Source organism: Triticum dicoccoides, chromosome 3B (genome assembly GCF_002162155.2).
Source record: "Triticum dicoccoides isolate Atlit2015 ecotype Zavitan chromosome 3B, WEW_v2.0, whole genome shotgun sequence".
In the NCBI taxonomy this organism is placed as follows: domain Eukaryota; kingdom Viridiplantae; phylum Streptophyta; class Magnoliopsida; order Poales; family Poaceae; genus Triticum; species Triticum dicoccoides.
Genome location: NC_041385.1, coordinates 255,118,502 through 255,140,933, shown reverse-complemented (window position 1 = coordinate 255,140,933; position 22,432 = coordinate 255,118,502).

Genomic DNA, 22,432 nt, shown 5'->3' with positions numbered 1-22,432 from the left:
GAAAAATGTTACTTCGTGTGTTGCACATCTAAGTCATCAAGTCAGCATAAGTGTTAGGATGTGTGTCCTTTTCAAAGAACATTCAAAGATTCTAGGATATTTAGCTCACACCGCAACTTGCTAAATCTCTTCTCATCCAAGGGCTTTGTGCAGATATCGGCCAGCTAGTCTTCAGTACTTGCATGGTCGATGGAGATGTCGCCCTTCAACACATGGTCATGAAGAAAATGATGACGAATCTGGATGTGCTTTGTCTTCGAGTGCTGAACTGGGTTGTGTGCAATCTTGATAGCACTCTCATTATCGCAGTAGAGTGGCACATTCTTCACGTTGATGCCATAGTCCTTGAGTGTTTGCTTCATCCATAGTAATTGAGCACAACAAGATCCAGCAGCAATGTACTCAGCTTCTGCAGTGGAGAGTGATATGCAGTTCTGCTTCTTCGAGGACCAACATACCAAGGATCGTCTGAGGAAATGACATGTGCCTGACGTTGACTTGCGATCCACCCAATCACCAGCATAGTCAGAGTCTGAATATCCAATGAGATCAAAGGAAGAGCCCTTGGGATACCATAATCAAAGTGTTGGTGTGTGAGCTAGATATTAAAGAATATGCTTCACAACCTTATGGTGTGATTCCTTCGGTGTAGCTTGAAATCAGGCACACATGCAAACACTAAGCATAATATCTGGCCTAGATGCACATAGGTACAATAAAGAGCCAATCATGGAGCGGTATACCTTTTGATCGAAGTCTTTACCATTTTCATCAGTGCATAGATGGCCATTAGTGGGCATAGGAATTTTGACGCCTTTGCAATCTGGCATGCCGAATTTACTCAACACATCCTTGAGGTATTTCTCTTGAGATAAGAATATGCCATTGTATCGTTGACGAATCTGAAGACCTAAGAAGAATTTAAATTCTCCCATCATAGAGATTTGATATTCTTCACTCATCATATAGGCAAATTCATCACTGTAACGTTGGTTAGTACAGCCAAAGATAATATCATCAACATATATTTGGCACACGAATAATTCATCATCATATGTTTTGGTGAAAAGAGTTGGGTCAAGTGAACCAGGTTTGAAGCCTTTCTTCATGAGGAATTCCTTCAGTGTGTCATACCACGCCCGAGGTGCTTGCATGAGTCCATAGAGGGCCTTGTTGAGTCTGTAGACGTGATCTGGAAGTTTTGGATCCTCAAAACCTGGTGGTTGAGCAACATTTACTTCTTCCTCAAGCTTACCATTGAGGAATGCACTTTTCACATCCATTTGATGTAAGATGATATTATGATGGTTAGCATAAGCAAGCAATATGCGAATAGCCTCAAGTCTAGCAAGAGGTGCAAAAGTTTCATCAAAATCAATTCCTTCAACCTGCGTGTAGCCTTGAGCTACAAGACGAGTCTTATTCCTCACTACGAGGCCATTTTCGTCTTGTTTGTTGCGGTAGATCCATTTGGTACCAATGATGTTGTGCTTGCTGGGTCTGGTCGCTTGACAAGCTCCCACACATTATTGAGCTTGAATTGATGCAATTCATCTTGCATAGCTTGAATCCACTCAGATTCCATGAATGCTTCATCAACTTTAGTGGGCTCTGTGATAGAGACAAATGCAAAATGCCCACAAAAGTTAGACAAATGTGAAGCTTTTGAGCGCGTGAGGGGACCTGATGCTTCGATGTCATCGATGATCTTCTCAATTTGCACTTCGTTTGCAATGCAAGGATGTGTGGGTTGACGACTTTGCTTAGACCCAGCAGTATCTTCAGGGCCAGTTTCTTCAGCAGCACTAGCGTGATTTTCTTCACGATCAGGAATGACTTTTCAGCAGATTCTTTATTAGGGATGACATCCTCAGTAGCTTTGAACTTGACGGATTCCTCAGGTGACATTTCATCTAGCACAGGAGGTAGGTGCTCTCTTTGCGAGCCATTAGTTTCATCGAACCACACCTCTACAGTTTCAACAACCTTGTGATGATCTATGTTGAAGACTCTGTAGGTGTGTGAGTCCTTCCCATAACCAAGCAAAAACCCTCATGTGCTTTCGGTGCAAATTTAGAGTGATGATGAGGATCTCTAATCCAGCATTTAGCACCGAAGACTTTGAAATAACTTACATTGGGTTTCTTGTCAGTGAGGAGTTCATATGAGGTCTTTTTGAAGAATTTGTGAAGATATACCCTATTGATGATGTGGCATGCAGTATCAATTGCTTCAAGCCAGAAACGCTGAGGTGTCTTGTATTCATCAGGCATAGTGCAAGCCATCTCAACAAGAGTCCTATTCTTGCGCTCCACGATGCCATTCTGCTGAGGAGTATAAGGAGAAGATAATTCGTGAGTAATACCAAGCATATCAAGATATTCATCGAGGACAGTGTTCTTGAACTCGGTTCCATTATCACTTCTGATATGCTTGATCTTCACACCGAAGTTATTGGAAGCCCTTGAAGAAAATCGTCTGAAGAATTCCTGCACTTCATTTTTGTAAGTGATGATATGCACCCGTGTGTAACGAGAATAGTCATCAACTATGGCAAAGCCATATAATGATGCAGAACTAGAGAACGTGGCATAATGAGTAGGGCCAAATACATCCATATGAAGTAATTCAAAGGGACGACAAGTGGTCATGATAGTCTTCGAGGGATGCTTGGCTCTGGTGATCTTTCCAGCCTCACAAGCCCCACAAAGATGATCTTTGAGGAATTTGACACCCTCGATGCCAATGACGTGCTTCTTCTTTGCGAGTGTATGCAAGTTCCTCATCCCAGCATGACCAAGTCGTCGATGCCATAGCCAGCATTATGAAGCTTTTGCAAGTAGACATGTGGCAGGCTGTGGTCCTGCAGAGAAATCAACAATGTACAAGTCTCCTTTCCTAAAGCTCTCTGAAGACTTTGGAGTTGTCAGATTCCATTAGCACAAGGCAACAATATTTGCCGCAGACAACAACCATATCAAGATCACAAAGCATTGAGACAGACATAAGATTGAATCCTAAGGACTCAACAAGCATGACCTTGTCCATCTGTCTATCCTTTGAGATTGCAATCTTACCTAGACCCAATACCTTGCTTTTGCCTTTGTCAGCGTAGGTGATATGCTTCAGATGAGATGGTGATAAATCAGTGTCCATCAACAAGTTCCTGTCACCAATCATCTGATTTGTACATCCACTGTCGAGGACCCACTCAGTAGCTTTGGGTTGTTCATCCTTGGCACCTTTTTCCATGAAGCAATAGGTGGGAGCATAGTCATCAACGCTCTTGTCAGCCGAGTCGGGGATGTCGTTTTCTTAATGTGTTGAAGATGGACTTGCTGATGTAAGCAGTAGCAAGGGCTAGGCTAGCCACACCAGAGTCAAATTCATCACATTCCTCATCTTCCACATTTTCCTCAGATTCAGCTTTAGAGTCCATTTCCTTGCCAATGAATGCCCGGGCCTTCTTGGAACTGCTCTTCTTATGAGATGAAGACTTTGAGGATTTTGATGATGAAGACTTTGAAGATTTCTTCTTCTTCTTTGAGTCATCAAAATCGTCATCTTTGTACTTCTTCTTCTTTGATTCCTTTTTCCACAGAGGACAATCAGACATGTAGTGACCAGGTTTCTTGCATTTGTGGCAAGTTCTCTTTTTGTGGTCACGGGATGAAGAATCATCATTTCTTGAAGACTTTCCAAAATGGCCGTGGCGAGAGAACTTTTGGAATTTCCTCACGAGCATTGCTAGCTCCTGGCTCAATTTTTAAGGATCACCAAGGCTGCTACCAGAATCCTCAGCTTTGGACTTAGATACTGCCTTGGCCTTTAGTGCACGTGATCTTCCGTAGCTCGTTCCATAGAGATCTCTCTTCTCAACAAGCTAGAACTCATGAGTGTTTAGCCTCTCGAGGATATCAGCAGGATCAAGTGACTTGTAATCAGCTCGTTCTTGAATCATTTGAGTGAGGGTATCAAATGAGGTGTCAAGTGATCTCAGCAATTTCTTCACCACCTCATGACCGGTGATATCAGTGGCACCAAGTGCTTGAAGCTCATTTGAGATGTCAGTGAGGCGATCGAAGGTTTGCTGAACATTTTTGTTGTCGAGTCTTTTGAAGCGGTTGAAGAGATTGCGAAGAACATCAACTCGGGAGTCACGTTAAGTTGAGACTCCTTCGTTGACCTTGGACAGCCTGTTCCAAATCAGCTTAGCAGTTTCCAGTGCACTCACTCTGCCGTACTGACCTTTGCTCAGATGGCCACATATGATATTCTTCGCTTGAGAATCGAGTTGCTTGAATCTCTACACATCAGTAGCATTCAGAGACGGAGTGACTGAGGGACCACCATTATCCAAAATGTACCAGAGATCGTTATCAATTGCCTCAAGATTGATACGCATCTTGTTCTTCCAGTAGGGGTAGTCCATCCCATCAAAGGTAGGACACCCAGCCGAGGACTTGATCATACTTGCAGTCGACATAACTAAAACTCCAGGCAGTTAAACCAAAATCACACATAAGAAGGGAGTACCTTTCTCTGATACCAATTGAAAGTGCGTTATGTCGACTAGAGGGGGGTGAATAGGTGATTTTTATGAATTCTTCACTGAGGAATTTCAGGGTGAGGAAGTTCCTAAGCGAAGAACTGCTTGCAGCAGAATAAGTACTCAGGTATAAGCATAACAAAGCAACAGCATAGTCATCATGATGAAATGAAAGACAAACACAGAGTACAGAAAGCGTAAACACAGGATAAGCAGGACGAAGACAAACTGACAGAAGAAATAGGATTGTGGAATTAGAGAAAGTCTTCAGTCGAAGTCTTCAAACAGTAATGATTAGGTATATCAACGCATAACTGAGGAAATGAAAGGGTTGAGGAAATAGAACCAGTAGGATTGGTGAAGACAATGATTTGGTAGACCAGTTCCAACAGATGTGACAGTTGTACGTCTGGTTGGAGCGGCTGAGTATTTAAACTCGAGGACACACAGTCCCAGATACACAGTCCTCACCGTATTCTCCTTGAGCTAAGATCATAAAGACCGCGCCCAATAGTAGTGGTAAGTCTTCACAGATGACTTCCAAACCTTCACAGACTTGGTCACTCGGCAATCCACAATTCCTCTTGGATGCTCAGACCATGACGCCTAACCATTTGGAGGATACACAGTTCTCAAAGGTAACAAGCGTCGGTTCCACACAGGAACAATCTCTTCAGTGATGCTCAATCACTTTGGGGATTGTAGGTTTGGGTTTGGGATTTGGGTTTTCATTACTTGATTATTTTTACTCAAAGTCCTCGGAGGATGGGATGCTCTCAAATGACAAGTGTTAGTTTCTCTCGGAGCAGTCAACCAGCTAGTGGTTGTAGGGGGCGGCTATTTATAGCCTAGGGAGCAGCCCGACATGATAAGACATAAATGCCCTTGTCTGATATAACCGTTAGGTGGTAGGATATTTTGGGACTATCATGTTTCTCAGGGCTATCATGTTCCTCACTGTGTAGGCAATCCGCACTGGCGAATTCCTAACTCCTCAGTCAAAACAAATTACTCAGAGACCAGAAGATCTTCATCTTTGTCACTGAAGAAATTGACTGAACTGATATGAGATTTCCAATGGCTTCACTCGAAGGATTGGGTAGGTGTAGGATTTTGAGATTAGTATCACTTGGAAATTAGTTTCCTTAGTATTACCTCGTCTCCCTTTAACAGTACGGTGTTTCCTATGACTCAAGAAGAAGAAAATGAAACTACAAAAACAAAACTCTTCACGCTTCAGATTCCTTGCATGAATATCAAGTCTTCATGGTCACACCAATTTCTTCACTTTCAAAGTCTTCAGGAGAACCAAAGTCTTCAGCCGAAGACATTCAATTTTAGGGGTCGACTTTCACTGTAAATATCAAACTCCTCATTGACTTATAGAGCCTGTGTACACTAGAAACATATTAGTCCCTTAACCTATAAGTCTTCAATACACCAAAATCACTAAGGGGCACTAGACGCACTTACAAGATTCATACAATTGAAGAATCTTGAGGGAAAACGTTACTTAGAGAAACAGATCAAGAACGGATGATTGTGCGAGGTGTTTAGAGTGTGGAAGTTGAATAATAAACACCTTTTGAAGATTTTATGAAAATCATCAGTATTAACAAAAGCAGTAAAAGTAACTTTTAATTACCCTTGACGAAGAACACGACGAACTGGGAGTGTAGCTTTAGAAGTTCGTTAGTCCAGATCTTCCACGCCCTAACTTGGCAGAGGAAGACGGCTACGGCGGCGGCGGAGAGAAGATGTCCGCGGCCGGCGCAAGTACGACGGCGACAAGGTCGAGGTAGTGAAGCTCTTCCTCACCAGCGACGATGAAGGTAGCGGCAGTGGTAGGGCTTGAGAGCTCGAGCGAGGGGAGTGAGATCGAGTAGGGTAAATGCAGTCTGAGGAGGGTGAGGGGTATTTATAGCCGCAGTGAAAAACCGCTCGCCCGAGGAAAATGGACAAATGTGCCCCTGACCCTTCTCATCCTAGCGACATGTGTCACCCACGTAAAGTGTGGTGGAGATTGTGTAAGATCGTGGGTGAATAGATAACTCTTATTGTGGGATGTGTAAAGGTTTGAGCGGCAAAAAGCCGAAAATTCAAATAAGAATATTTTCAAGTTTCGTTCGAAATTTCTTCAGCTGACAAGGACACAGTGAAGATTATGAACGGGTTTCAATTAGAACGTACATGAAGAATTTGTGAACAGACTGGGTTGAGTTTAGCATAGAGGGGGAAAGGGTTTGATCACATTCACTTAGCAGAAAAATCAACTTGAAGAATTAGCAATAAGTGAATGATGTAGAAGACATAAAAACTCAAGTATATATATATATAGTCAATCAAGAACAACGACAGAAAGATTGAAGACAATGCAAAGTTGAAGAATTTGAAAAACTGAGGAATTCAAAAATGAAGAGAAACTCAAATTGAAGATTTTCAACTTTGGTTGGTGGCGTAACCCACCGTATAAGAATGATGATTTCGGACACCGTGTACAATTGTCGTAGGGTTCTGAGAATCAAATTCTTCATTAATTTCTTCACACTTAGAGGGTTAGTCTACATTGAGTTTAGAAAAACATTACTTTGTGTGTTGCACATCTAAGTCATCAAGTTTGCATAAGTGTTAGGATGTGTGTCCTTTTCAAAGAACATTCAAAGATTCTAAGATATTTAGCTCACACCGCAACTTGCTAAATCTCTTCTCGTCCAAGGGCTTTGTGAAGATATTAGCCAACTGGTCTTCAATATTTGCGTGGTCAATGGAGATGTCGCCCTTCAACACATGGTCACGAAGAAAATGATGACGAATCTGTATGTGCTTTGTCTTCGAGTGTTGAACTGGGTTGTGAGCAATATTGATGGCACTCTCATTGTCGCAGTAGAGTGGCACATTCTTCACATTGATGCCATAGTCCGTGAGGGTTTTCTTCATCCATAGCAATTGAGCACAGCAAGATCTAGGAGCAATGTACTCAGCTTCAGCAGTAGAGAGTGATACATAGTTCTGCTTCTTCAAGGACCAACATACCAAGGATCGTCCGAGGAAATAACATGTGCCTGACATTGACTTGCGGTCCACCCGATCACCAGCATAGTCAGAGTTTGAATATCCAATGAGATCAAAGGAAGAGCCCTTCGGATACCATAATCCAAGTGTTGGTGTGTGAGCTAGATATCGAAGAATATGCTTCACAGCCTTATGGTGTGATTCCTTCGGTGTAGCTTGAAATCGGGCACACATGCAAACACTAAGCATAATATCCGACTTAGATGCACATAGGTACAATAAAGAGCCAATCATGGAGCGGTATACCTTTTGATCGAAGTCTTTACCATTTTCATCAGTGCATAGATGGCCATTTGTGGGCATAGGGATTTTGACGCCTTTGCAATCTTGCATGTCGAATTTCCTCAACACATCCTTGAGGTATTTCTCCTGAGATATAAATATGCCATTGTATTGTTGACGAATTTGAAGACCTAAGAAGAATTTCAATTCTCCCATCATAGACATTTTATATTCTTCACTCATCATATAGGCAAATTCGTCACTGTAACGTTGGTTAGTACAGCCAAAGATAATATCATCAACATATATTTGGCACACAAATAATTCATCATCATATGCTTTGGTGAAAGAGTTGGATCAAGTGAACCGGGTTTGAAGCCTTTGTTCATGAGGAATTCCTTCAGTGTGTCATACCACGCCCGAGGTGATTGCTTGAGGCCATAGAGGGCCTTGTTGAGTCTGTAGACGTGATCTGGAAATTTTGGATCCTCAAAACCTGGTGGTTGAGCAACATATACTTCTTCCTCAAGCTTACCATTGAGGAATGCACTTTTCACATCCATTTGATGTAAGATGATATTATGATGGTTAGCGTAAGCAAGCAATGTGTGGTTAGCCTCAAGTCTAGCAACAGTTGCAAAAGTTTCAACGAAACCAATTCCTTCAACCTGTGTGTAGCCTTGAGCTACAAGAAGAGCCTTATTCCTCACCACAAGGCCATTTTCATCTTGTTTGTTGCGGTAGATCCATTTTGTACTGATGATGTTGTGCTTGCGTGGGTATGGTCGGTTGACAAGCTCCCACACATTGTTGAGCTCGAATTGATGCAATTCATCTTGCATGGCTTGAATCCACTCAGATTCCATGAATGCTTCATCAACTTTAGTGGGCTCTGTGATAGAGACAAATGCAAAATGCCCACAAAAGTTAGATAAGTGTGAAGCTTTTGAGTGCGTGAGAGGACCTGGTGCGTTGATGTCATCGATGATCTTCTCGATCTGCACTTCGTTTGCAACGTGAGGATGTGCGGGTTGACGATTTTTCTTAGGCCCAACGATTTCTTCAGGACCAGTTTCTTCAGCATCACCAGTGTGGTTTTCTTCACAATCCAGAATGACTTCTTCAGCAGATTCTTCGGTAGGGATGATATCCTCAGTAGCTTTGAACTTGATGGATTCCTCAGGTGACATTTCATCTAGCATAGGAGGTAGGTGCTCTCTTTGCGAGCCATTTGTCTCATCAAACCGCACATCTACAGTTTCAACAATCTTGTGATGATTGATGTTGAAGACTCTCTAGGTGTGTGAGTCCTTTCCGTAACCAAGCATAAAACCCGCATGTGCTTTCGGTGCAAATTTAGAGTGATGGTGAGGATCTCTAATCCAACATTTAGCACCAAAGACTTTGAAATAACTTACATTGGGTTTCTTGTCAGTGAGGAGTTCATATGAGGTCTTTTTGAAGAATTTGTGAATATATACCCTGTTGATGATGTGGCACGCAGTATCAATGGCTTCAGGCCAAAAGCGCTGAGGTGTCTTGTATTCATCAAGCATGGTGTGAGCCATCTCAACAAGAGTTTTGTTCTTGCGCTCCACGACGCCATTCTGCTGAGGAGTATAGGGAGTAGATAACTCATGAGTAATACCAAGTATATCAAGATATTCATCGAGACCAGTGTTCTTGAACTTAGTTCCATTATCACTCCTGATATGCTTGGTCTTCGCACCGAAGTTAGTAGAAGCTCTTGAGGAAAATCGTCTGAAGACTTCCTGCACTTCATTTTTGTAAGTGATGATATGCACCCATGTGTAATAAGAATAATCAGCAACTATGACAAAGCCATATAATGATGCAGAACTAGAGAACGTGGCATAATGAGTAGGGCCAAAGAGATCCATATGAAGTAATTCAAAGGGACGAGAAGTGGTCATGATAGTCTTCGAGGGATGCTTGGCTCTGGTGATCTTTCTAGCCTCACAAGCCCCACAAAGATGATCTTTGAGGAATTTGACACCCTCGATGCCAATGACATGCTTCTTCTTCGCAAGTGTATGCAAGTTCCTCATCCCAGCATGACCAAGTCGTCGATGCCATAGCCATCATTTGAAGCTTTTGCATGTAGACATGTGGAAGGCTATGGTCCTGCAGAGAAATCAACAATATACAAGTCTCCTTTACTAAAGCCTTCGAAGTCTTTGGAATTGTGAATTTCCATCAGCACAATGCAATGATATTTGCCAAAGACGACAACCATATCAAGATCACAAAGCATTGAGACAGACATGAGGTTGAATCCTAAGGATTCGACAAGCATGACTTTGTCCATGTGTCTATCCTTTGAGATCGCAACCTTACCTAGACCCAATACCTTGCTTTTGACTTTGTCAGCGTAGGTGATATGCTTCAGATGAGATGGTGACAAATCAGTGTCCATCAACAAGTTCCTGTCACCGGATATGTGGTTTGTACATCCACTATCGAGGACCCACTCAATAGCTTTAGGTTGTTCATCCTGCAGATGAATTAGTGCAACTTATGAACCCATATACTTCATCAGTGAAGAATATGATATCAATTTCATCAACAGTAATAGATATAGTGACGGAGGGATACAACTCGTCTCGGGTCTGCCCGTCCCCCGTGCCACTCCCGCGAGAGGCACGGGTGGAACCCTAGATCGCCGTCGCCGCTCCCTTTCTCGCCTTCCTTCTCCCTCGCCGCCGCCAGGGGACGCCGCCGGGCAAAGCCCGCGCGTGCGTCGGTGGTGGCGGGGCTCCATCCCCCCTCGCGAGGCTCCTGGGCGGCATGGGCGGCCGACCCTCGCGGCAGCGCTCGGCTCGGCGGCAGGTCAGGCCACCGGCGGATCTGGGCTGGGCTCCCCTGCTTGGTGGTGCTGCGGCGCTGGCGGCGGTAGTTGGGGGAACATAGTAATTTCAAAAAAATTCCTACGCACACGCAAGATCATGGTGATGCATAGCAATGAGTGGGGACAGTGTTGTCCACGTACCCTCGTAGACCGAAAGCGAAAGCGTTAGCACAACGCGGTTGATGTAGTCGTACGTCTTAACGATCCAACCGATCAAGTACCGAACGCACGACACCTCCGAGTTCTGCACACGTTCAACTCGATGACGTCCCTCGAACTCCGATCCAGCCGAGATTTGAGGGAGAGTTCCGTCAGCACGACGGCGTGGTGACAATGATGATGTTCTACCGACGCAGGGCTTCACCAAAGCACCGCTACAGTATTATCGAGGTGGATTATCGTGGAGGGGGGCACCGCACACGGCTAAGAGATCCAAGGGATCAATTTTTGTGTCTATGGGGTGCCTCTTGCCTCCGTATATGAAGGAGGAGAGGAGGGGAGGGGCCGGCCCTCTCTATGGCGCTCCCTGGGGAGTCCTACTCCCACCGGGACTAGGATTCCCCCCTTCCATGTAGTAGGAGTAGGAGTCAAGGAAAGGGAAGAAAGGAGAGAAGAAAGGAGGGGGTGCAGCCCTCCCCCTAGTCCAATTCGGACTAGACCTTGGGGGGCGCAGCCTCCCCTCTCTCTTTCCCCTAAAGCCCAATAAGGCCCATATACTCCCCGGCGAATTCCCGTAACTATCCAGTACTCCGATAAATACGTGAATCACTCGGAACCTTTCCGATGTCCGAATATAGTCGTCCAATATATCGATCTTTATGTCTCGACCATTTCGAGACTCCTCGTCATGTCCGCGATCTCATCCAGGACTCCGAACTACCTTCGGTACATCAAAACACATAACTCATAATATAAATCATCACCAAACGTTAAGCGTGCGGACCCTACGGGTTCGAGAACTATGTAGACATGACTGAGACTCATTTCCAGTCAATAACCGATAGCGGAACCTAGATGCTCATATTGGCTCCTACATATTCTACGAAGATCTTTATCGGTCAAACCGCATAACTACATACGTTGTTCCCTTTGTCATCGGTATGTTACTTGCCCGAGATTCGATCGTCGGTATCTCAATACCTAGCTCAATCTCATTACCGGCAAGTCTCTTTACTCGTTCCTTAATGCATCATCCCGCAACTAACTCATTAGTCACATTGGTTGCAATGCTTATACTAATGTGCATTACCGAGAGGGCCCAGAGATACCTCTCCAACAATCGGAGTGACAAATCCTAATCTCGAAATACGCCAACTCAACAAGTACCTTCGGAGACACCTGTAGAGAACATTTATAATCACCCAGTTACATTGACGTTTGGTAGAACACAAAGTGTTCCTCCGGTAAACGGGAGTTGCATAATCTCATAGTCATAGGAACATGTATAAGTCATGAAGAAAGCAATAACAACATACTAAACGATCAAGTGCTAAGCTAATGGAATGGATCAAGTCAATCACATCATTCTCTAATGACGTGATCCCGTTAATCAAATGACAACTCATGTCTATGGCTAGGAAACTTAACCATCTTTGATTCAACGAGCTAGTCAAGTAGAGGCATACTAGTGACACTTTGTTTGTCTATGTATTCACACATGTACTAAGTTTCCCGTTAATACAATTCTAGCGTGAATAATAAACGTTTATCATGAAATAAGGAAATAAATAATAACTTTATTATTGCCTCTAGGGCATATTTCCTTTAGTCTCCCACTTGCACTAGAGTCAATAATCTAGTTCACATCATTATGTGATTTAACACCAATATTCATATATGTATATGATTAACACCCATAGTTCACATCGTCATGTGACCAACACCCAAAGGGTTTACTAGAGTCAATAATCTAGTTCACATTGCTATGTGATTAACACCCAAAGAGTACTAAGGTATGATCATGTTTTGCTCGTGAGAGAAGTTTAGTCAACGGGTCTGTCACATTCAGAGTCGTATGTATTTTGCAAATATTCTATGTCTACAATGCTCTGCACGGAGCTACTCTAGCTAATTGCTCCCACTTTCAATATGTATCCAGATTGAGACTTATAGTCATATGGATCAGTGTAAAAGCTTGCATCGACGTAACTCTTTACGACGAACTCTTTATCACCTTTATAACAGAGAAATATTTCCTTAGTCCTTACTAAGGATATTCTTGACCGATGTCCGGTGATCTACTTCTAGATCAAAAATTGTACTCCCTTGCCAAACTCAAAGCAAGGTATACAGTAGGTCTGGTACACAGCATAGCATACTTTATAGAACCTATGATTGAGGCATAGGGAATGACTTTTCATTATCTTTCTATTTTCTGCCATGGTCAGTTTTTGAGTCTTACTCAACTTCACACCTTGCAACACAGGCAAGAACTCCTTCTTTGACTGTTCCATTTTGAACTACTTCAAAATCTTATCAAGGTATGTACTCATTAAAAAATCTTATCAAGCGTCTTGATCAATCTCTATAGATCTTAATGCTCAATGTGTAAGCAGCTTCACCGAGGTCGTTCTTTGAAAAAATCTTATTCAAGTATCCTTTTGTGCCATCCAGAATTTCTATATCATTTCCAATCAACAATATGTCATCTACATATAATATTAGAAATGCTACAGAGCTCCCACTCACTTTCTTGTAAATGCAGGCTTCTCCAAAAGTCTGTATAAAACCATATGCTTTGATCACACTATCAAAATGTTTATTCCAACTCTGAGAGGCTTGCACCAGTCCATAAATGGATCGTTGGATCTTGGACACTTTGTTAGCACCTTTTGGATCGATAAAACCTTCTGGTTACATCATATACAACTCTTCTTTAAGAAATCCATTAAGGAATGTAGTTTGACATCCATTTTCCAGATTTCATAAAATGTGGCAATTGCTAACATGATTCGGACAGACTTAAGCATCGATATGAGTGAGAAAATCTCATCGTATTCAACACCTTGAACTTGTCGAAAAACCTTTTGCAACAAGTCGAGCTTTGTAGATAGTTACACTACTATCAGCGTTCGTCTTCCTCTTGAAGATCCATTTAATCTCAATGGCTTGCCGATCATCGGGCAAGGCAATCAAAGTCCATACTTTGTTCTCATACATGGATCCCATCTCGGATTTCATGGCCTCAAGCCATTTTGCGGAATCTGGGCTCATCATCACTTCCTCATAGTTTGTAGGTTTGCCATGGTCAAGTAACATGACCTCCAGAATAGGATTACCGTACCACTCTGGTGCGGATCTTACTCTGGTTGACCTATGAGGTTCGATAGTAACTTGATCTGAAGTTTCATGATCTATATCATTAGCTTCCTCACTAATTGGTGTAGGAATCACTGGAACTGATTTCTGTGAGGAACTACTTTCCAATTCGGGAGAAGGTACAATTACCTTATCAAGCTCTACTATCCTCCCACTCACTTCTTTCGAGAGAAACTCCTTCTCTAGAAAGGATCCATCTTAGCAATGAATATTTTGCCTTCGGATCTGTGATAGAAGGTGTACCCAACATTTTCCTTTGGGTATTTTATGAAGATGCACTTCTCCGATTTGGGTTCGAGCTTATCAGGTTGAAACTTTTTCACATAAGCATCGCAGCCCCAAACTTTAAGAAATGACAACTTTGGTTTCTTGCCAAACCACGGTTCATAAGGCGTCGTCTCAACGGATTTTGATGGTGCCCTATTTAAAGTAAATGCAGCTGTCTCTAATGCATAACCCCAAAACGATAGTGGTAAATCGGTAAGATACATCATAGATCACACCATATCCAATAAAGTGTAGTTACGACGTTTGGACACACCATTACGCTGTGGTGTTCCATGTAGCATGAGCTGTGAAACTATTCCACATTGTTTTTAAATGAAGGCCAAACTCGTAACTCAAATATTCTCTTCTACGATCAGATTGTAGAAACTTTATTTTCTTGTTACGATGATTCTCCACTTCACTCTGAAATTCTTTGAACTTTTCAAATGTTTCAGACTTGTGCTTCATTAAGTAGATATACTCATATCTACTCAAATCATCTGTGAAGGTCAGAAAATAACGATACCTGCCACGAGCATCAACACTCATTGGACCGCATACATCGGTATGTATTATTTCCAACAAGTGAGTAGCTCGTGCCATTGTTTCGGAGAACGGAGTTTTAGTCATCTTGCCCAAAAGGCACGGTTCGCAAGCATCAAATGATTCATAACCAAGTGATTCCAAAATCCATCTTTATGGAGTTTCTTCATGCGCTTTACACCGATATGACCCAAACGGCAGTGCCACAAATAAGTTGCACTATCATTATTAACTTTGCATCTTTTGGCATCAATATTATGAATATGTGTATCACTACGATCGAGATCCAACAAACAATTTTTATTGGGTGTATGACCATTGAAGGTTTTATTCATGTAAACAGAACAACAATTATTCTATGACTTTAAATGAATAACCGTATTGCAATAAACATGATCAAATCATATTCATGCTCAACGCAAACGCAAAATAACATTTATTTAGGTTTAACACTAATCCCGAAAGTATAGGGAGTGTGCGATGATGATCATATCAATCTTGGAACTACTTCCAACACTCATTGTCACTTCCTCTTCAACTAGTCTCTGTTTATTCTGTAACTCCTATTTCGAGTTACTAATCTTAGCAACCGAACAAGTATCAAATACTCAGGGGCTACTATAAACACTAGTAAGGTACACATCAATAGCCTGTATATCAAATATACCCTTGTTCACTTTGCCATCCTTCTTATCTACCAAATATTCATGGCATTTCCACTTCGAGTGACCATTTCCTTTGCAGTAGAAGTACTCAGTTTCAGGCTTTGGTCCAGCTTTGGGCTTCTTCGCGGGAGTGAAAACTTGCTTGTCATTCTACTTGAAGTTCCCTTTCTTTCCCTTTGACCTTTTCTTGAAACTAGTGGTCTTGTCAATCATCAACACTTGATGCTCTTTCTTGATTTCTACCTTCGTTGATTTCAACATCGCGAAGAGCTCGGGAATCGCTTTCGTCATCCTTTGCACACTATAGTTCATCACGAAGTTCTACCAACTTGGTGATGGTGACTAGAGAACTCTGTCAATCACTATCTTATCTGGAAGATTAACTCCCACTTGATTCAAGCGATTGTAGTACCCAGCCAATCTGAGCACATGCTCACTAGTTGAGCAATTCTCTTCCATCTTTTAGCTATAGAACTTGTTGGAGACTTCATATCTCTCAACTCGGGTATTTTGTTGAAATATTAACTTCAACTCCTGGAACATCTCATGTGGCCCATGACGTTCAAAACGCCTTTGAAGTCCCGATTCTAAGCCGTTAAGCATGGTGCACTAAACTATCAAGTAGTCATCATATTGAGCTAGCCAAACATTCATAACGTCTGCATCTGCTCCTGCAATAGGTCTGTCACCTAGCGGTGCATCAAGGACATAATTCTTCTGTGCAGCAATGAGGATAATCCTCAGATCACGGATCCAATCTGCATCATTGCTACTAACATCTTTCAACATAGTTTTTCTCTAGGAACATATCAAAATAAACATAGGGAAGCAACAACGTGAGCTATTGATCTACAACATAATTTGCAAAATACTATCAGGACTAAGTTCATGATAAATTAAAGTTCAATTAATCATATTACTTAAGAACTCTCACTTAGATAGACATCCCTCTAATCATCTAAGTGATCACGTGATCCAAATCAACTAAACCATAACCGATCATCATGTGGAGTAGTTTTCAATGGTGAACATCACTATGTTGATCATATCTACTATATGATTCACGCTCGACCTTTCGGTCTCAATGTTCCGAGGCCATATCTGCATATGCTAGGCTCGTCAAGTTTAATCTGAGTATTCTGCGTGTGCAAAACTGGCTTGCACCCGTTGTAGATGGACATAGAGCTTATCACACCCGATCATCACGTGGTGTCTGGGCACGACGAACTTTGGCAACGGTGCATACTCAGGGAGAACACTTTTATCTTGAAATTTAGTGAGAGATCATCTTATAATGCTACCGTCAATCAAAGCAAGATAAGATGCATAAAAGATAAACATCAGATGCAATCAATATAAGTGATATGATATGGCCATCATCCTCTTGTGCTTGTGATCTCCATCTCCGAAGCACCGTCATGATCACCATCGTCACCAATGCGACACCTTAATCTCCATCATAGCATCGTTGTCATCTTGCCAACTATTGCTTCTACGACTATCGCTACCGCTTAGTTATAAAGTAAAGCAATTACAGGGCGATTGCATTGCATACAATAATGCGACAACCATATGGCTCCTGCCAGTTGCCGATAACTCGGTTACAAAACATGATCATCTCATACAATAAAATATAACATCATGCCTTGACCATATCACATCACAACATACCCTGCAAAAACAAGTTAGACGTCCTCTACTTTGTTGTTGCAAGTTTTACGTGGCTGCTATGGGCTGAGCAAGAACCGTTCTTACCTACGCATCAAAACCACAACGATAGTTCGTCAACTTAGTGTTGTTTTAACCTTCTCAAGGACCGGGCGTAGCCACACTCGATTCAACTAAAGTTGGAGAAACTGACACCCGCTAATCACCTGTGTGCAAAGCACGGCGGTAAAACCAGTCTCGCGTAAGCGTACGCATAATATCGGTCCGGGCCGCTTCATCCAACAGTACCGCCGAACCAAAGTATGACATATTAAGCAGTATGACTTGTATCGCCCATAACTCACTTGTGTTCTACTCGTGCATATAACATCTAATCATAAAACCAGGCTTGGATGCCACTGTTGGGGAACGTAGTAATTTCAAAAAAAGTCCTACGCACACGCAAGAATATGGTGATGCATAGCAACGAGAGGGGAGAGTGTTGCCCACGTACCCTCGTAGACCGAAAGCGGAAGCGTTAGCACAACGTGGTTGATGTAGTCGTACGTCTTCACGATCCAACCGATCAAGTACCGAACGCATGTCACCTCCGAGTTCTGCACACGGTCAACTCGATGACGTCCCTCGAACTCCGCTCTAGCCGAGCTTTGAGGGAGAGTTCCGTCAGCACGACGGCATGGTGACGATGATGATGATCTACCGACGCAGGGCTTCGCCTAAGCATCGCTACAGTATTATCGAGGTGGATTATCATGGAGGGGGGCACCGCACACGGCTAGGAGATCCAAGGGATCAATTGTTGTGTCTATGGGGTGCCCCTTGCCTCAGTATATAAAGGAGGAGAGGAGGGGAGGGGCCGGCCCTCTCTATGGCGCTCCCTGGGGAGTCCTACTCCCACCGGGAGTAGGATTCCCCCCTTCCACGTAGTAGGAGTAGGAGTCAAGGAAAGGGAAGAGAGGAGAGAAGGAAGGAGGGGGTGCAGCCCCTCCCCCTAGTCCAATTCGGACTAGGCCTTGGGGGGGCGCAGCCTCCCCTCTCTTTCCCCTAAAGCCCAATAAGGCCCATATACTCCCCGGCGAATTCCCGTAACTCTCCGGTACTCCGATAAATACCTGAATCACTAGGAACCTTTCCGATGTCCGAATATAGTCGTCCAATATATCGATCTTTATGTCTCAACCATTTTGAGACTCCTCGTCATGTCCGAGATCTCATCCGGGAGTCCGAACTACCTTCGGTATATCAAAACACATAACTCATAATATAAATCGTCACCGAACGTTAAGCGTGCGGACCCTACGGGTTCGAGAACTATGTAGACATGACTGAGAATCATTTCTGTTCAATAACCAATAGCGAAACCTGGATGCTCATATTGGCTCCCACATATTCTACGAAGATCTTTATCGGTCAAACTGCATAACTACATACGTTGTTCCCTTTGTCATTGGTATGTTACTTGCCCGAGATTCGATCGTCGGTTTCTCAATACCTTGCTCAATCTCGTTACCGGCAAGTCTCTTTACTCGTTCCGTAATACATCATCCCGCAACTAACTCATTAGTCACATTGCTTGCAAGGCTTATACTGATGTGCATTATCGAGAGGGCCCAGAGATACCTCTCTGACAATCGGAGTGACAAATCCTAATCTCGAAATACGCTGACTCAACAAGTACCTTCGGAGACACCTGTAGAGCACCTTTATAATCACCCAGTTATGTTGTGATGTTTGGTAGCACACAAAGTGTTCCTCTGGTAAACGGGAGTTGCATAATCTCATAGTCATAGGAACATGCATAAGTCATGAAGAAAGCAATAGCAACATACTAAACGATCAAGTGCTAAGCTAATGGAATGGGTCAAGTCAATCACATCATTCTCTAATGATGTGACCCCGTTAATCAAATGACAACTCATGTCTGTGGCTAGGAAACTTAACCATATTTGATTCAACGAGCTAGTCAAGTAGAGGCATACTAGTGACACTTTGTTTGTATATGTATTCACACATGTACTAAGTTTCCCGTTAATACAATTTTAGCATGAATAATAAACATTTATCATGAAATAAGGAAATAAATAATAACTTTATTATTGCCTCTAGGGCATATTTCCTTCAGCGGTGTGGTCTGCGTGGGGCGGCAAGCGCGCGGGCTCCTCCTCATCCCGATCCGATGGCGCCGTGGTGGCGCCGGCGCTCGGGCGTGCGGCAGGGTCCGCGAGGGTGGTCGGCATGCGTCTTCCTCCCTGATCTGATGGCTCCACGGTGGCGCTAGTGCTCGGGCGGTTGGCTTCGGCAAGCGGTGGTGGGCGTTGGGCTCTCGGTGGCGCTCTGGCGTGTGCAGGCGGCGGCGGTCCCTGTGCGTGGTCGGCGACTCCGTCTCTGACCCGGATGGCGTGGGGGATGGCGGCGACCCGGTGTGGCCGGCGATCTGGATGCGGTGGTGCCATCGGCTCGCTGATATGCCAGTACTGCAGGGTCTGCCTGGTGGTTCTGGTGGTGACGGCGGCCCGGGCACGAGAGTTGGATCCCTTCGAACTAATCTGGGTGAAAACTTGCCTTCAGTTCCTGCTAAGGCCGGCGGTGGCGGCGCTATCTGTGTTGTTCCCTTCTTGAAGGCATCACCGTGGAGAAGTTCAAGGCCACTCTCTGCTACCTTCGGGGGGAAACCCCAGATCGGATGATCGAATGACGGCAGCGCTCTGGTGTCATTCCTCCCTTGGGGGCATCATTCTTGGAGGTACACACGTGATCAAGGGACCTGAGGACGGATTCTTTGGTGGAGTGGTGCTTCATCCTACACACTGATGGCGATGGATCTTGACGGCATGGCGCAGTGCAGATTCGGAGATCGATGTGGGAGGATGGACTCGCGCAGGAGGACGACGCTGTCGGGCGCCGTGGTGGCGTCGATGGCAGAGAGACCTGGCAAGGTACATGCAATAGTACAGCTCTAAAGATGGATTGGTGGCAGGTGGCTGCGGAGGCCTCATACCCGGTAGTCGTCCTGGTTGAGGAGTGCGCCGGAGTAGTAGGTGCCCCATACCCGGCAGGCGTCCTGGTTGGGACCTCAGGTCTTAGATGTTTAGGTTTGGCTGCAATGTCTGTTTGGTATTAGGCCCAGACTATCTGCGCCCATTCATCAATTGGATAGGTGTAGCGACAATTGTTGCTTAGATGATGGATTTAGTCTTGCTGTTGTATGCCTTTGTAAGGTCTTGCGAGAATAATTAATAAAGTGCCCGTATGCATCGCCCAGATGTAGAGGCCGGGGGTCATCCTCCTTTTCTAAGAAAATGAGGATGTGAGAAATGAGTGATTCATTTCTTCATGATTAACTTGCGTCCATTCAAGCACATTCAGGTCTCCATTAAATTCTTTAGACGATTAAGTTCATCTGGAGACCTGACCCTGCATAAGAGATTAGTTCTTTTTCTTCACCACCCACATCTGGAGGGGTGGCAAAGAGTTCATCATTCTGCGAGCTCCATAAGAAAAAGACGGCATTGAAGCTAGTGCACTTTGTTTCACAGAAGAGTGGTTAGGATAAGCATATGGATAAGCAGAGAAATTCTTCGAGGACTTATGAACATAATGGTTTGAAGAATAATGCACATATTCATGGCCTTTAGACTTTCCCTGCGAAACAGAAGTGTTAGCACGATGATGTTCATATGAGGATTTTGATCCATGTGAAGAATTTGGTCCATATGAAGAATTTGGTCGGGGGTTCCTATTCTACATAGGTGGTGTCATGATGACATTCACCTGAAGATTTTCAAGGTACCTTTTGGGAACCCAGATTTTCTTCATAGGGGGACCGTTCCTGCAGTTAGTTCCAACATATCGAGCAAATACTTCACCATTCTGATTCTTGAACAATTTATAGTTGAAGTCAAATGACTCATTAGAGGAATATGAAGAATCACAAGTAAAGCCAGATAGAGTGCATGGATCTACAGGAGGTCCTTTAGCAGCAACCCATGAGGTTTTGGGATACTGCTCAGGTTTCCAATAGGTCCCATCAGCATTGAGTTTCCTCTCAAAGGCAATACCCTCTTTCCTAGGGTTCCTGTTCAAGATCTGCTTTTTGAGCACATCACATAGAGTCTGATGCCCTTTGGGGCTTTTGTAAATGCCTGTCACATACAATTCCTTCAACCCTGCATTATCGTCAGTCATACTTGTGGTATCCTCAGATGAGGAATTTGTGACCACAAAGACGGTTGAAGAATTTGCAGCAATAGAATCATTTGAACATTCAGGTGAGGAATTACCAGATTCACGCTCAATGCATTTCAAACATGGTGGAATAAATTCTTCCTGAGCGGAACTGATCTGTTGAGCAAGCAATGAATTGTTTTCCTTCTGAAGATCTTCATAACTCACTTTTAACTTCTCAAGATCTTGCTTTCTCTGAAGAAATTCATAAGAAAGCTTCTCATGATCAGTTAAGAGAGTGTTATGATGATTTTGAAGGTTGTCAAACCTAGTCTGAAGTCTCTGAAGATTATCTGTCAGAGTCTTGGTTCGATTCAATTCCTCACCCAATGATACGTCCATTTTGCATCATGCTTTTATATCGATATTTATTGCATTATGGACTGTTATTACACATTATGTCACAATACTTATGGCTATTCTCTCTTATTTTACAATGTTTACATGAAGAGGGAGAATGCCGGCAGCTGGGATTCTGGGCTGGAAAAGGAGCAAATATTGGAGACCTATTCAGCACAGCTCCAAAAGTCCTAAAACTCCACGAAAGTTATTTTTCGAATTAATAATAAATACTGAGTGGAAGAAATAACAAAAGGGGGCCACCCACCGTCCACGAGGGTGGGGGCGCGCCCTACCCCCCTGGGCATGCCCCCTGCCTCGTGGGCCCCCTGGCAGCCCTCCGGTGACCATCTTCTACTATATGAAGTCTTTTACCCTGGAAAAAAAAATCATAGGCAAGCTTTCGGGACGAAACTCCGCCGCCACGAGGCGGAACCTTGGCGGAACCAATCTAGGGCTCCAGCAGAGCTGTTCTGCCGGGGAAACTTCCCTTTGGGAGGGGGAAATCATCACCATCGTCATCACCATCGATCCTCTCATCGGGAGGGGGTCAATCTCCATCAATATCTTCACCAGCACCATCTCCTCTCAAACCCTAGTTCATCTCTTGTATCCAATCCTTGTCTCCAAGTCCGGGATTGGTGCTAGTAGGTTGCTAGTAGTGTTTATTACTCCTTGTAGTTGATGCTAGTTGGT